Source organism: Gymnoscopelus braueri, assembly GCF_963280865.1.
Source record: "Gymnoscopelus braueri genome assembly, chromosome: 5".
NCBI classification, from domain to species: Eukaryota; Metazoa; Chordata; class Actinopteri; order Myctophiformes; family Myctophidae; genus Gymnoscopelus; species Gymnoscopelus braueri.
In genome coordinates this window covers 39133437-39133758 of record NC_137606.1, presented here as the reverse complement: position 1 = coordinate 39133758, position 322 = coordinate 39133437, and positions in this window count along the sequence as shown.

Genomic DNA, 322 nt, shown 5'->3' with positions numbered 1-322 from the left:
TTAAAAAAAAAAGAAAGAAAGAAAAGAAAAAAGACCATTACTGCATCAAAAGTAATCAACAAACTAAACAAATAATATAAGAAAGAGGCAAACATTTTGAAAATAGCCGATCTACAAACCTGGATGGCCATTGGCCAGGCTATCTACAACGCCTCTGGAACTGAGTCAAACTAAATGTATTGCCTCAACTCCTACAGTTCCAAGTGCTTGTCAGTGTGGGGGGGGGGTGATTATGTTGGGGGGACCCTAGTTCAAATATGATTATTTTGGGGGGTCGTGGCCTGAAAAGGTTGAGGACCACTGAATTAGGCTACACACACAC